General features: G+C 41.2%; 1 protein-coding gene across 5 annotated transcripts in view; it reads right to left on the minus strand.

The window, feature by feature from the left end:
* Positions 1–15,925, minus strand: part of LOC115193708 (carbohydrate sulfotransferase 15) — a 53,750-nt gene that overhangs the window by 21,781 nt on the left and 16,044 nt on the right. For 2 of the 5 annotated variants that reach the window (XM_029752638.1, XM_029752639.1), the window contains exon 1: positions 12,830–13,265. The exons of 1 other annotated variant lie outside the window; for it this stretch is intronic. The gene's annotated coding sequence lies outside the window, so the exon portion shown is untranslated. Of the gene's footprint in view, positions 1–12,829; positions 13,267–15,925 lie in introns of those variants that run through there. 2 more of the 5 variants (XM_029752642.1, XM_029752641.1) reach the window with 2 other exon arrangements.

Below are 15,925 nucleotides of genomic sequence, written 5' to 3' on the forward strand. Positions count from 1 at the left end.
GGAGCCCATTACAGTAGGTCTCTCCCTTTCCCACACACACACACTTGTCCACCAAGGTACACACACAAACCCCCAACAGTGACCGTACGCACATATTGTCACGAACCGGCTCGAAGTTCGTAACAAAAACGGAGACAACGTGGAGATAAGGAATAACAAAATATATTTATTAACTAAAGTAAACTAAATACAATTAGCAATGGTGTGTGTAGTCAGTAATCAGTAGTGTAAGTGAGTGGTTGCGGGCATAAATGTGATAATGAGGGGTGTTGAAAGGTGCCAACGCAAGCAAACAAAACAGCCACAAAAATGCCACAACCAAAATCTATCAGTGTGTCTGCATGGAGAGAGTCTCCTCAATGAATAGGGAAGAGGTGTATTTATCCTGGGACACACCCAAGCCCAGCTGTGTCCCATTTCGCTGACGACCCTCCCAGCTCCGCCCGCCGACATCCTAATAAGGAAAACAAGAACGAAGAGAAAGAATACGGCAGACAGAGTGGGAGGGTCGTCACAATATCCCAACCAGAAGCCAAGGATTACAGGCAACATCCGCAGTGAGTTAAAAGTTGAGCTGCCACTTTCAAGGAGCAGGACACTAATCCGGACTCTTATAAGAAATCCCGCTATGACCTCCTACGAGCAATCAAACAGGCAATGCGTCAATAAAGGATTAAGATTGAATCCTAATACCCCGGCTCTGATGATGGTCGGATGTAGCAGGGCTTGCAAACTATCACGGATTACAAAGAGACACCCAGCCGCGAGCTGCCCAGTGACACAAGCCTACCAGACAAGCTAAATGCCATCTATGTTCACTTTGAGGCAAGCAACACTGAACCATGCATGAGAGCACCAGCAGTTCCAGACAACTGTGTGATCTCACTTAAACAGGTTAACATTCACAGGCCCTGCGACCAGACGGATTACCAGGACACGTACTCAGAGCATGCACTGACCAGCTGGCGGGTGGCTTTACTGACATTTTCAATCTCTCCCTGACCTATTCTGTAATACCTACATGTTTCAAGCAGACCACCATAGTCCCTGTGCCCAAGAACGCTAAGATAACCTGTCTAAATGACAATTGCTCCACAGCACTCACATCTGTAGCCATGAAATGCTTTGAAAGGATGGTCATGGATCACATCAACCCCATCATCCCAGACACCCCGGACCCACTACAATTCGCATACCACCACAAAAGATCCACAGATGATGCAATCTCTATTGCACTCCACAGTGCCCTCTCCCACCTGGACAAGAGGAACACCTATGTGAGAATGTTGTTCATTGACTACAGCTCAGCATTCAACACCATAGTGCCTCCCAAGCTCATCACTAAGGTAAGGACCCTGGGACTAAACACCTCCTTCTGCAATTGGATCCTGGACGTCCTGACGAGCTGGCCCCAGTTGGTGAGGGTAGCAACAACACATCTGCCACGAGGACCCTCAACACGGGGGCCCCTCAGGGGTGCACGCTTAGTCCCCTCTTGTAAGACTGCATGACAGCGCACAACTCCAACACCATCATTAAGTTTGCTGATGACACGACGGTGGTAGGCCTGATCACCGACTACGATGAGACAGCCTATAGAGAGGAGGTCAGTGACATGGCAGTGGTGCCAGGACAACAACCTCTTCCTCAACATCAGCAAAACAAAGAAGCTGAATGTGGACTACAGGAAACGGAGGGCCAACCACGCCCCCATCCACATCGACAGGGCTGTAGTGGAGTGGGTCGAGAACTTCAAGTTCCTTTGTGTCCACATCACTAAGGAACGAACATTGTCCACACACACTAACACAGTCATGAAGAAGTCACAACAACGCCTGTTCCCCCTCAGGAGGCTGAAAAGATTTGGCATGGGCCCTCAAATCCTCCAAAAGTTCTACAGCTGCATCATTGAGAGCATCTTGACTTGCTCTATCACCACTTGGTATGGTAACTGCTTGGCATCCGACCGCAAGGCACTACAGAGGGTTGTGGGTACGACCCAATACATCATTGCCGCCGAGCTTCCGGCCATCCAGGACCTCTATACCAGGCAGTGTCAGAGGAAAGCCCTAAAAATGGTCAAAGACTCCAGCAACCCAAGTCATAGACTATTCTCTATGCTACCGCACGGCAAGCTATCCGGACTATCTGCATTGACCCTTTTTGCAGTAACTCTTTTGACTCATCACATAAGCTGCTGCTACTGTTTATTATCTATTCTGTTGCCTAGTCACTTTACACCTACATATATGTACTGTACATATCTACCTCAGTTACCTCGTACCCCTGCACATCGACTCGATACTGGTACCTCGTGTATATGTAGTCAAGTTATCGTTACTCATTGTGTATTTATTCTTCATGTTATTCTTTCTCTATTATTTTTCTCTCTACATTGTTTGGAAGGGCCCGAACGTGAGCATTTCTCTGTTAGTCAACACCTGTTGTTTACAAAGCATGTGACAAATAACTTCACCACATGTGTACACGCACACACTGTTCCCTACTCCATTCCATTCCATATTCCACCTGTCAGTGTATGTCCCTCTGACCATTACCCCTGGTCTCTCTCCATGCCCAATCCTCAGACATCTTGAAGAGAGAGGGTCACCGCCGCCAGGAAGACACAATGCTGTGACAGTCCGATATTAAAGGTAGATTGTAATTCATATAAAATGGCAGATTTACATGTTCTTGTGTAATTCATGAATATCAGGCCCTGTGGCATTTAATTGGGAGTAGGTTAGGCAGTCACCTGTATTTCACAGCCTCCATCACACCCTCCATATCCATCCACACACACACACACACGCGCACGCGCACACGCACACACAGCAATCAGCCCCCTCTTCACCCCTCTCTGTGCTGTGGGAGAATGTGACAGGCAGCAGCCCAGTGGGATTCCTAGGTAGGCTTTCAAAGACACAAAGTGCTATCATAGGGGATGTCTCCTTCCTTTAAAGTACTCGCTTTCATCCATTTTCTGGAATGGGAGTGTGAAGTATTTCTTTTAAAACGGCATATATTCAGACGTCAACATTTCCTCAATCAAAGTTTGTACCGACAGATGTAGCCAATTGAATAGCATATCATTATAGAAAATGCATCCTCCAATTGCAACATCTGCATATGCCCACACATATTGTCTGAAGAAAAAGGTTGTATTTTAATACCCTCAAACACCAAACATACAGGAGGCTACCTAATTTCAGAATAGGCCATCATCACGGTCAATGGTGAATGATTATTCTTCAAGTTTTAACGGTGAAACATCCAAACTGCATCTCCATAGCAATGATTTGATTGATCTCAATAAGTTTCATGGGAATATTCATTTAGAGTGAATTAGAGCAGATGGTATTAACAAACTATGGCCTTTCTTGTATTTTGTTTCAATCAAAGCATACAGTGCATTTGTAAAGTATTCAGACCCCTTTACTTTTTCCATATTTTGTTACGTTACAGCCTTATAAAATGGATGAAATATTTGTTTTCCTCATCAATCTACACACAATACCCCATAATGACAAAGCAAAAAAAAAATGTTTTTGATATTTTTGCAAATGTATTAAAAAAACAAAACGGAATTACCATATTTAGTATTCAGACCCTTTGCTATGAGACTCAAAATTGAGCGCAGGTGCATACTGTTTCCATTGATCATCATTGAGATGTTTCAGCCACTCAGTAAAAGGCAGATGACAGCCCACTTGGAGTTTGCCAAAAAGCACCTAAAGACTCTCAGACCATGAGAAACAAGATTCTCTGGTCTGATGAAATCAAGATTGAACTCTTTGGCCTGAATGCCAAGCAACATGTCTGGAGGAAACCTGGCACCATCCCTACTGTAGATGGTGGTGGCAGCATCATGCTGTGGGAATGTTTCTCAGTGGAGGGACTGGGAGACAAGTCAGGATCGAGGGAAAGACGAACGGAGCAAAGTACAGAGAGATCCTTGATGAAAACCTGCTCCAGAGCGCTCAGGACCTCAGAATGGGGCGTTATCCAAACGGACAACGACCCTAAGTACACAGCCAAGGCAACACAGGAGTGGCTTCAGGACAAGTCACTGAATGTCCTTGAGTGGCCCAGCCAGAGTCCAGACTTGAACCCGATCTAACATCTCTGGAGAGACCTGAAAATAGCTGTGTAGCGACGGTCCGCATCTCACCTGACAGAGCTTGAGAGGATCTGCAGAGAAGAATGGGAGAAACTCCCCAAATACAGGTGTGCCAAGTAGAGGTCGACCGATTATGGTTTTTCAATGCCGATACCGATTATTGGGGGACCCACACAAAAAAAAGCTGATCCCGATTAATCGGCCGACTTTTTTTATTTATTTGTAATAATGACAATTACAACAATACTGAATGAACACTTATTTTAACTTAATATAATACATCAATAAAATCAATTTAGCCTCAAATAAATAATGAAACATGTTCAATTTGGTTTAAATAATGCAAAAACAAAGTGTTGGAGAAGTGCCATGTAAGAAAGCTAACGTTTAAGTTCCTTGCTCAGAACATGAGAACATATGAAAGCTGGTGATTCCTTTTAACATGAGTCTTCAATATTCCCAGGTAAGAAGTTTTAGGTTGTAGTTATTATAGGAATTATAGGACTATTTCTCTCTACACGATTTGTATTTCATATACCTTTGACTATTGGATGTTCTTATAGGCACTTTAGTATTGCCAGTGTAACAGTATAGCTTCCGTCCCTCTCCTCGCTCCTACCTGGGCTCGAACCAGGAACACATTGACAACAGCCACCCTCGAAGCAGCGTTACCCATGCAGAGCAAGGGGAACAACTACTCCAAGTCTCAGAGCGAGTGACGTTTGAAACGCAATTAGCACGCACCCCGCTAACTAGCTAGCCATTTCACATTGGTTACACCAGCCTAATCTCGGGAGTTGATAGGCTTGAAGTCATAAACGGCGCAATGCTTGAAGCATTGCGAAGAGCTGCTGGCAAAACGCACGAAAGTGCTGTTTGAATGAATGCTTACGAGCCTGCTGGTGCCTACCACTGCTCAGTCAGACTGCTCTATCAAATATCAAATCATAGACTTAATTATAATATAATAAACACACAGAAATACGAGCCTTAGATCATTAATATGGTTGAATCCGGAAATTATCATCTCGAAAAGAAAACGTTTATTCTTTCAGTGAAATATGGAACCGTTCCGTATTTTATCTAACAGGTGGCATCCCTAAGTCTAAATATTCCTGTTACATTGCACAACCTTCAATGTTATGTCATAATTACGTAAATTCTGGCAAATTAGTTCGCAACGAGCCAGGCGGCCCAAACTATTGCATATACCCTGACTCTGCGTGCAATGAACGCAAGAGAAGTGACACAATTTCACCTGGTTAATATTGCCTGCTAACCTGGATTTCTTTTAGCTAAATATGCAGGTTTAAAAATTATATACTTCTGTGTATTGATTTTAAGAAAGGCATTGATGTTTATGGTTAGGTACAGTCGTGCAACGATTGTGCTTTTTTCGCAAATGCGCTTTTGTTAAATCATCCCCCGTTTGGCGAAGTCGGCTGTCTTTGTTAGGAAGAAATAGTCTTCACACAGTTCGCAACGAGCCAGGCGGCCCAAACTGCTGCATATACCCTGACTCTGTTGCAAGAGAAGTGACACATTTTCCCTAGTTAAAAGAAATTCATGTTAGCAGGCAATATTAACTTAATATGCAGGTTTAAAAATATATACTTGTGTATTGATTTTAAGAAAGACATTGATGTTTATGGTTAGGTACACGTTGGAGCAACTACAGTCCTTTTTTGCGAATGTGCACCGCATCGATTATATGCAACGCAGGACAGGCTAGACAAACTAGTAATATCATCAACCATGTGTAGTTAACTAGTGATTATGATTTATTGATTGTTTTTTATAAGATAAGTTTAATGCTAGCTAGCAACTTACCTTGGCTTCTTACTGCATTCGCGTAACGGGCAGGCTCCTCGTGGAGTGCAATGTAAAGCAGGGGGTTATAGCATTGGACTAGTTAACCGTAAGGTTGCAAGATTGAATCCCCGAGCTGACAAGGTAAAAATCTGTCGTTTTGCCCCTGAACAAAGCAGTTAACCCACCGTTCCTAGGCCATCATTGAAAATAAGAATGTGTTCTTAACTGATTTGCCTAGTTAAATGAAGGTGTAAAAAAAATATTTAAATAAATACATTTTTTTTTTTAAATCGCCATATCGGTGTCCAAAAATACAGATTTCCGATTGTTATGAAAATTTGAAATCAGCCCTAATTAACTGGCCAAATCCGATTAATCGGTCGACCTCTAGTGCCAAGTTTGCAGTGTCATTCCCAAGAACACTCAAGGCTGTAATCGCTGCCAAGGTGCTTGAACGAAGTACTGAGTAAAGGGTCTGAATTATTGGGTAAATGTGATAGTTTTTTTTATAACTTTGCTCTCATTTCTAAAAACCTTTTTTGGCTTTGTCATTATGTGATATTGTGTGTAGATTAATGAATGAAATTAACAATTTAATACATTTTAGAATAAGGCTGTAATGTAACAAAATGTGGAAAAAGCCAAGGGGTCTGAATACTTTCCAAATGAACTGTATATCGGCTAACCATCCTAAAATCTCATCAGAAATTAGGTGTTTTTGGTGTAACAGTAGCGTTATAGGCCTACTATGCTATCATATTTTGTTATCTTATGTAAAATGCTAATTAATCCTTCATTATGTGATGTAACATGACATTTTATCAAATCAAATGCTTACTTACAAGCCCTTAACTAACAAAGAAGTTAAGAAAATGAAGAGTTAAAAAAATATTTACTAAATAAACTAAAGTAAAAAAATAAAAGACCAACAATAAAATAACAATAACTATGCTACATACAGGGGGTACCAATACCGAGTCAATGTGCGGGGGTACAGGTTAGTTGAGATAATTGAGGTAATATGTACATGTAGGTAGGGGTACGCACAGATAATAAACAGCAAGTAGCAGCAATGTAAAAAGGAGGTGGGGAGGTCAATGCAAATAGTCTGGGTAGCCATTTGATTAGCTGTTCAGCAGTATTATGGCTAGGGGGTAGAAGCTGTTAAGAAGCCTTTTTGGACCTAGACTTGGCACTCCGGTACCACTTGCCGTGCGGTAGCAGAGAGAACAGTCTTTGACTAGGTTAGCTTTGGTCATTTTTAGGGCCTTCCTCTGACACCGCCTGGTATAGAGGTCCTGGATGGTGGGAAGCTTGGCCCCAGTGATGTACTGGGCCAAACACACTGCCCTCTGTTGCGCCTTGCGGTCCGATATGGAACAGTTGCCATAACAGATGGTGATGCAACCATTCAGGATGCTCTCGATGGTGCAGCTGTATAACTTTTTGAGGATATGCGGACCCATACCAAATCTTTTCAGTCTCCTGCGGGGGAATAGGCATTGTCGTGCCCTCTTCATGACTATCTTGGTGTGTTTGGACCATGATAGTTTGTTGGTGATTTGGACACCAAGGAACTAGGAAGCACTCAACCTGCTCTGTGCTCGGCCCTCCTTTTCACTGTTTGCAAGGATAACTTTATTGTGACTAGGCATTTCATTGTATTGTGTAGCTTACACGCTGTATTATAAATAAACTTTGATTTGATTAGTTTTGCGGACATGAGGCGGTCATGGTCACGCAACCAGGTAACCCTGCCTGCGAACTTCAAAACCAGTGTCTGCCCTCAGCCCAACTGGGAATTTCCTATTGGTCTAAGACATTGGTTGCTCCTGTGGGAGACCTAGGTTCATATCCCATGTGTTACATTAGCTTGAACACATGGTTACAATATACTGTACAAAAGAAAGCAGAGAGGTGAACTATCAATTCATATCATTTATTTGCATAGATTAAACATTCTATCAATTCAATTGAACAAGCAATGAACATAAATAATTGCAGGAAATTTGTTTTAAAACAGCCATAAAATCAAGCTTTTGGTGTGGTGTATTCATGCATCTCAATAAACTATAACCTACATGCATTATTGCCTCCAACTTGGCCCAATTCACATTTCCAATTGACCACCCTGACATACCAAGCTAGAACGGCCCTGCGTCTCAACCTATAGCCAATGTAGGCTAAATATCCCAAGCAGGGCTACAGCAACTTCCAGAGAGTCAGGCTCCTTGGGCTATGCGGTGGCCACTCTGGTTGGAGTGTCCTTGGCAGAACGGTGTAACCAAGTGGTCACATTTCATTCTGGGTTCCACTGCGCAAGACGGGTCCGTGGAGTTTTATGAACGTCAAGGCAGACACAGTGAATTTGGATTTTTTTGTAATGTTCTGATTGGCCAAAGTGGTCAAGTCTCCGACGGGCCTTCGCATTGCACACATGTAGTCTATAGTTGTTCATCATTCTCGCCACCATCAGAGAGAAGACAGGGAAGAAACCACCATTTACCTCTAGGCTACTATACATAGTTATTTGGTTTGTGATTCTATAATTTTTTATGGAATTTTTGTGGTAATTAAATAGAATTTATTTAGAATTTATCCGAATACATTTTCCAGAAATAGTTTTACCAGCACTGTGTATTCTTAAATTGAAAAAAGTGAGGGAGCGCCACTCCTCCGCGCTTTGGCAGCACTACACCCCTGGTATTTACAGCCTTCACAAAGATCTGCTCTGGGCAGAATTGACTACAGAAAAGGAGAAGGAAATAAAATACTACAGAGAGTGTGTTCTCTTTATCAATCATGCCATTATTTCAGATAAAATATTACATTAAAAAGTATTATCCTCTCTCTCCTCATACTCGGTCTCCTTTACCCCTTCAACATTTCTCCTTCCTCTCACATTGACTGACTATAGACAACTCTTGCCTGACTTTGTTGTGCAGTCCATCTCACTCTTAATACTCGTCGTTCCAGAGACTTGGCAAAGCAGTTAAAGAGGAGAGTAAGAAAGTGAACTAATCCTGTCTACATGTTTACCACTTCCAGAGGAATGTCTTGTTCAGAACACTCTGTGAGGGGCTACCGGTCGTAGAGCAGAGAAGATTCTTCTCTGGGATTGGGAAAGAGATGGCACAAAAACACTGAACCATTGCAAAAGAGTGTGATAAGAGAGGAATCCCCTTCTGGTAGGGGAGATTTGTGATTTATATTGTGCAAAACAATAAGTAAAAACTAGGCTTTGTGGTAAAAAGGACTGGAACGCTTTGGAATAACAGCACATCGTTCATCACCCTCCATTGAGAATAAGTGCATCCAGGTAGAGAACATAACCTTAGGCCTGGCCCAGAGTAAGTCCAATTAGATGTTGTCAGGGACATAGCCTTAGGCCTGGCCCAGAGTAAGTCCGGTTAGATGTTGGCAGGGGAACCAAAATGTGTTCTAGAAGAACACAGAGATCTGTAAATCTGATTCATTTACCTCATTGGGTCAGATTAGGTTTCCTTTTTCCACCATTATTTTTGTTACAGAGAAAGAGAGTGATTCACTACTGAAATATATCAACATCAGGCTATTTTCTCTAATTTCTGAAAATATAATCAACATGTAACCACAAAAAACTTTCCCTCAATATTTTAACTTCTGACATTTATTGGAGGGTTGTGTCTGTAAGTTAATGAACTCACAACCCCATTGACACGGGTTGAATATATATGCAACTAAAGACTCTTACCGGCAGCAACTATTACATTAGCACAAGGGTTCCCAAACTGGCGTAACCACCCCGATTCTATGAACCAAGCGCAATTTTTTATTTCAGAGTTTCTCTCGTGACCTCATTTTCAAATCAGGTGACCCCACATGGGGTCGCCACCGCTAGTTTGGGAAAATGGGGGCTTGAAAGGAGTCTATAAGACCCATATTGTATGTCAATGTCCTATCACTTGAGAGATAAGGATAATTAGCCTAGTGTTGTAAGAGTAATTCCCAGAAGACACTGTTTTCACTGGTGAGGTCTTGACAAGTTCAGGACAGCAGGTCATTGCAGTCCAGTGCTGAGACATCTGGCACCAAGCTGTGGTTTTAAGCTAAGATCTGTATGTTTCTATTGAAGTGTGGGACCATTGCACGGTGCTTTAATGTCATTAAAACTTCATAACAACCAGGGTTATGTTGAAATGTTCCTCCTACTGTTTAACAGATGCATTTTCAGTGAGGGGGAAAGAGGACAGGGGGCAATGGACCAATGGGGAATACGAGGAATACAGAAGCTGTGGAACCATGACTGAATGGGGGAAAAGCATAACATGGCAACAGACAAACCACTGTAAAATAGATTACAAGTATCTAGAGCCATAAATGTAGATATATGTCTCTGTATCTATCTATTCAAAGTAATGTATTTGATGGGGGGGGGGGGGGCATATCATGGAATCCTGTGGTTAGATGTACAGTGAATGGCCTGAAACAGCCGATAGCAAATGCACTAAATCTTTGTTATGGCCCACAGAAGATAAATGATGTCAGCACAGCCTATTAAATGTGAGTAGCCCTTGGGGAATAGAGTCTCTCTGCCTGATCACTAACTGGGCATCGATCAAGTCAATCAATAGCTGCCATGGAGGAAGGGGTGGGGCTTGTGTTAGCGTTACCCATAAAACAACAGATAACGATCTTCATGACTCAAAAACAAGTCAAGGTGTCAGGCTAATATGCCTACTCCTCCACTGAGCCCATCAATCCGAGGATGTAGCTACAGTATATGGATAGTAAAGAGCAGAAGCTCTCCAAGGAGGTCTACTGTACTACAGCACTCTATGACACTGGCACTGTTTAGAGGCAAAGCGTCACACTGAAGATATAAAGTAACAGTGATGTTGAAGCATCCATCAGGAAGTCTATCGATCATTTCACCTGTCATCTCCTTCTCCCTGGACTAGTGTCAGCAGTGTGGTTGGCTGCTCTTGCTGTGAAACTGCTTAGACACACAGACTGTCATCACCCCTGTTGTGGTTCTGAGCGTGGATCATGGGTTGTGCATGCACACACGCACACACAAAAGCTATTCCTAAAATGACTAAGTATTTTTTTCCCACAAATTGGCCTTGGCGGCAGGGTAGGGTAAGCTTCCCCATAGCAATCTCTCTTTTCATGCTTTCAACATGATGAAAGTGTACAACATAATGCCAAGAGAAACACAGCCTTGGCGTCTCAAAAGCTCCAGACCTTTGCTCAGCCTATGGGTGACCAGAAACCTCCAGTGAGTCAGCCTCCAGGGTAGGGCACAAACTTGGAAAAACAGAAACTGGGGAGACCGAGTTAAGACGAGGTCCTCCAACCTCAACCACCCACCTCTCCCTAACGCCGACCCACCGCTTGCTCAAAGGCACTTTAAGCGTAAGTCAACATGAGTCCACAGAGACAGGTTTATCCAAAGGTCATCTGTCTACCTACCATGGCCTCATGTCAGAGCACTGAGCAATAGCCTACCACAGCTCTCAGACAGGAGGGGGAGAGGAAGTGGAGAAAACGTCAGAAGGAAACAGTGGGCACTCTGACATCTGGCAGATGACAGATTGTACCACTGATTCAGACATCAAACACCTCTGGATACCGGTGGATGATTCATGCAATATGGTATTCCCATCCTACCTGACAGGTGTGTGTGTGTGTGTGTGTGTGTGTGTGTGTGTGTGTGTGTGTGTGTGTGTGTGTGTGTGTGTGTGTGTGTGTGTGTGTGTGTGTGTGTGTGTGTGTGTGTGTGTGTGTGTAGTCAGATATAAAGTAATGAAACGATTAAATTGTGAGAGAGAAAAAACTACATTTCTAATGTGCCGAGAAATTCATTTGTTAATTCCACCTCATGGAATAGCCTTTTGTGGTTTAGTCTCTGGTGGACTAGAAGAGGATTCAACCCCCAGGAATGACACAGAGATATTCTACAGCTGTTCACTGAGGAAAAATAAGTCTGCCTCAGAAGAAGAGCTTTCTGACACGGCTCCTATCTGAGAAAGCACCTCCATAATATATTTAGTTTGATTTACATTTGGTTGAGTTGTCAACTATGGTGAATTCAATGTGAAATCAACAAAACATTTCACCATGTCATTGGATTTAGGTTCAAAGTCGAGTGAAAAAAAATACGAAATTCCCTTACATTGATGACTTTTTGCAAATCCAACCAGTTTTCCACCTCGATCACATTTAGTTTTTGGGTTGAAGTGAAGTGGAAACAATGTTGATTACACCAGTTTATGCTCAGTGGCAGGTGGAAATGCAATTTGCCATTCAATTTGGCCCCAATAGTGTGTTAGATATAATGTGTTAGTGGATGTAATCTTCAATTAATGGGTACACTTTAAGTTCAACCTGAGGGCAGCAGTTTGTCTTTATAGGTCTTCTAATGCAATCTATTATAGGAGTACATATCCACAAAGCATTAAACTAACTGGCTGCTCTTTGTGTGTTGAAACTCTAGTTTGATTCCAAGATGAGAACATTAAAATGTTGACAACTCACAAAAATGGTCACTGTCGCTAAAATATTGGCATGGGCATTGAAATTTATTCAGGATAGGCTAATTTCCAAAACTTAATTTTCTGCAAAATGTTGAAGTTGGTTATCAGAAACAAGTACATTGCCGGTTCCATTATTTATTTTATTCATAAAAGTCATCACAAGTTGGAGTGAAGGCTATATATAGTACAATCCCTGAATAGGGTAAATATTTCTAGGTGGAATAGCAGTACTCTACGAGAGAATGCTCTCATTATTATGCCACAGTTAGACCACAAACTTTGTTTGATTTGCATATCGGGCAACAACAAAAAAAACGGTCAAATGCTGCCTACACATGCTGGTAATAACGAGTGGCCAAATTATATTGCTGTTACTCACGTTCAAGATCCGATGAATCAATCAACGCGACTTCTTTGCGCGCTCTTCATGAACATTCCATATCCATTCTAGTAATACAAAATGAACTCCGTTTTGTCTCAATAAGGTAAGGTATACGAGTTTACACAGGCACATTATAATGAATTCACAACTGCGTTCTTTTGAATGGCACTCTATCAAACACTGGTTGTATAGCGCGGGCGTTCAGTGACTATCAAGCAAGGATCTAAATGGGATCCTTCGGATGTTCACACTCTGACGTCACTATATTGAAATTCAAATTCAAAAGGGTTAAATTAAGGGAACAGTTGAGGTTAGGGTTTAAGGTATGGACATCCCAAGGATCCCGGAAAGCAATAACCTATGTAGCATCTCGTCTCTCCTCCAGATTATTTTTACCGAGCTGCAAGAGTCTGAAGTGTGGAAGTGACCAAGGGAAGAGAGGAATTGGGTATTGGACAGCCGCAATAATCACAGCAATACAACGAACATTCCTACTGTAGGCGACACCAGTGTCTACATTTCTAGCCCCTTCTACTATCCTTCATTGAAAAGCTGCAGACTGATTAAATCTAGTTATGATGCAAAACTAGGTTCATAAATTAAGGTTGGCAGAAATATTTAGGAACATTTTCAAAAAGGCTGACAATACCATCAAAAAACACAGAGTCCAAAATAAAAAGGATTCTGCCTAAACAGGCGTTCCTGCCAATATACAGTATTTTAGCCTACTTGGCACAGGTTTAGGTAGGGTCTACCAGGCTCTGACCAGCCTCGCCATAAGCAATTCCAACACTGGTAAAAGTTACTAAATATCTGTCTAGACATAAGTATTCATGCTGCATTCATAACCAAGTGGAAAGGTGGTAATTACCCTTCTTTTAAAATCAAAGATCAAATTGTAACCAAATAAGCTTTCTTGAGGGCAATGCCATAAGATAACCACTTTATGGCCTCTGAAGAACCATAGATGGGATGGTTCTTTAAAAAATCATAACAAAATCCAAAACCAGAAATGTTTCAGCCCTCCAAGACAGGAATTGAATTTTACCTTAACCATTGTCAACATACAGTTCCAAGACTGTATGTTTAGCATTGGTATTGCTATCATTTTATTTTACGGATTTAAATTGAAAATAAGTGATACAAAATTGTATCACATTACATTTTTTGTCATCTTTGAATATGTTTTTGAATATGTTTTAATCACAAAAAAAACTATTTAAAACCTTTCGCAATAGAACACAAATTAGCATTTGATAACCACTTTTCATGTAAAATCCCATTGAAGATTTATTTTTATTTTGGAACTTTTTTTTTCTGTTTCTGTTTTAAAACAGATAAAAAAAATACAAACTTGGTAAAGTTGTGATTATGTAGGGTTTTAAGCCAAACTTTACCAAGTTTGTATTTTTTTTATCTGTTTTAAAACAGAAACAGAAAAAAAAAAGTTCCAAAATTATGTAATTAAGCCTTATTTCCACATTTCCCAGAGTGCCTTTCGAGTGAATTCTAGAGTTACTAGTATCACCCTTGACTGTGTTTGCTAGTGACTGAGATGTGCTTGTTGCGTTCATTCATTTTCATTCCTGTGACCTTCACCAAATGAGACCTAAGGTGAATATGTTGTGATAAAAATGGTACTTTTTAAAACAATACAATTTCTTAAGATATTCTGTTGAGGGCCTAGTTTTACCCTAATACAGTGACCTGAAACTCATGTTTTACAGACCACATCAGGCTTGTAAATCACATTATGCTGGTTTGCAAAGTGATGTGTAATTCCTTTTGGAATCCAACTAGAGTGAGGATATTCAACATTTTACATTTTTATTCAGCTGCAACTTGTTTCAGAATGACAGCCAGGGTTGGGAAGACTAAGCTAACGTCTAAACTGGAACAACCATTTCAGTAACGGGTACAATAAGTCCAAGTAACAGATTGGAATAGTTTAGAAAATGCTATGTTATTTATATTTGAGTAGCATAAGATTATTTAATCAATCAATGTACATGCAAAAACATACTGTAGATATTGAAAGAAACTATTAAAAAAATCTACCTGCAATAAAGCATGCTGGGAAATATTTTTATTTATTTATTTTTTATTTCACCTTTATTTATTATATTATATGATAATAATGGGCATAGTTTTGGGTCAACTGTGGTCATGAACACCAACACTGTGGTTCTTTTAAACCACTGAGTGTTAGTTTATCTCTTTATAGTGTTAATTTAACTCTTGAATCAACACTACAAATGTTACACTGAAATATCAACTCTAGTTAACACTGACCAATTTGCTGTGTGCTAATAAAGGGACACATCTGCAGGCTTCCAGCATTTCAATAACCTTTAATAATTCTGAAGAACCACAGATGCCACATCCAAGAACCCCAAACTTAACTCAAAGGTGCTTTATCGGGCAAGAGTTCTCCAAGGAACTTTAAGATCTGAGGAAGAACCATTTAAGAACCTTCATTTGCAGTTGTGAAGTCGTAAATACGAGTTAGTGCATTCGCCTAATGAACTGGGAAACACCATCAAACATTGAGGTCATTAGAAGACATGTGATTGTTTTGCTTTTTTTCCCCACAAAAAGCTGCTTTTACTTTCTAAACCAAATGGAAGATGAACAGAATACATTTGTATCATCAATTTGTATATTGATCTTACCATTATCAACAGCTGCTGAAGAGGCCGCCATTGTTGTTGTCTTTTTTACTGACAAATTACAGAGGTCAGAGGTGGAAGTAGGAAACTGGGAGCACAGGGATTATAGACGAGTTTCCCACTAGTAACTAACAGTTGAAGGGGCGTTCAAGTGGACATTTCCCAGTCGTATACTGGTATATGAGATGTCACAAACACAGCGTTATTGGAACCTCCCCCATAGCCACACCTTGGATTATACCATGACCCAAGTGGAGACTGTTTAATTCCATATTAAACAGTCTCCACTTGGGTAATGGTATAATCCTATGGGGCGGCAGGTAGCCTAGTGGTTAGAGCGTTGGACTAGTAACCGAAGGTTGCAAGATAGAATTCCCGAGCTGACAAGGTTAAAATCTGTCGTTCTGCCCCTGAACAAGGCAGT

Source organism: Salmo trutta, chromosome 5 (genome assembly GCF_901001165.1).
Source record: "Salmo trutta chromosome 5, fSalTru1.1, whole genome shotgun sequence".
Lineage (NCBI taxonomy): Eukaryota > Metazoa > Chordata > Actinopteri > Salmoniformes > Salmonidae > Salmo > Salmo trutta.